A 929-nucleotide genomic window follows, 5' to 3' on the forward strand; every position below is an offset into this window, starting at 1 on the left:
CGCTTCCGGGTCTGCCAGCCCTAACACATCGAGTACCCACACAGACACACACACACACACACACACACACACACACACACACACACACACACACACACACACACACACACACACACACACACACACACACACACACACACACAGACAGACAAACACACACACACACACACAGACACACACACACACACAGACAGACAGACAAACACACACACACACACACACACCATACACACATACACATGCACTCTCACCCACATTCACACATACTCTGTCACACAACACACTAGACAGACATACTCTCTCACACAAATATACACACACACACACACACACACAAATACACACAGACACACACACAGAGAAACACACACAAAATACACACACACACAAACACACACACAGACACACACACACACACACACGCACGCACACCATACACACACACACACACACACACACACGCACACACCATACACACACACAGACACATACACACACACACACACCATACACACACACACACACACCATACACACACAGACAGACACACACACACACACACAGACACACACACAGACAGACAGACACACACACACACAGACACACACACACACACACACACCACACACATACACATGCACTCTCACCCACATTCACACATACTCTGTCACACAACACACTAGACAGACATACTCTCTCACACAAATGCACACACGCTATACACATACACACATATTCACAAATACACACACACACGCACACACACACACAAACACACACACACACCACACACACTCACACACACACACACACAAACCCTCACAACTCAGCAGGTCAGGCAGCATCTACATTTTTCCAATATTGATGCTGTCTTACCTGCTAAGTTCCTCCAGCATTTAAAAGTACAGCACAGAATTTATATCCTACTC

This window comes from Mobula hypostoma, chromosome 13, assembly GCF_963921235.1.
Source record: "Mobula hypostoma chromosome 13, sMobHyp1.1, whole genome shotgun sequence".
Classification (NCBI taxonomy): Eukaryota; Metazoa; Chordata; class Chondrichthyes; order Myliobatiformes; family Myliobatidae; genus Mobula; species Mobula hypostoma.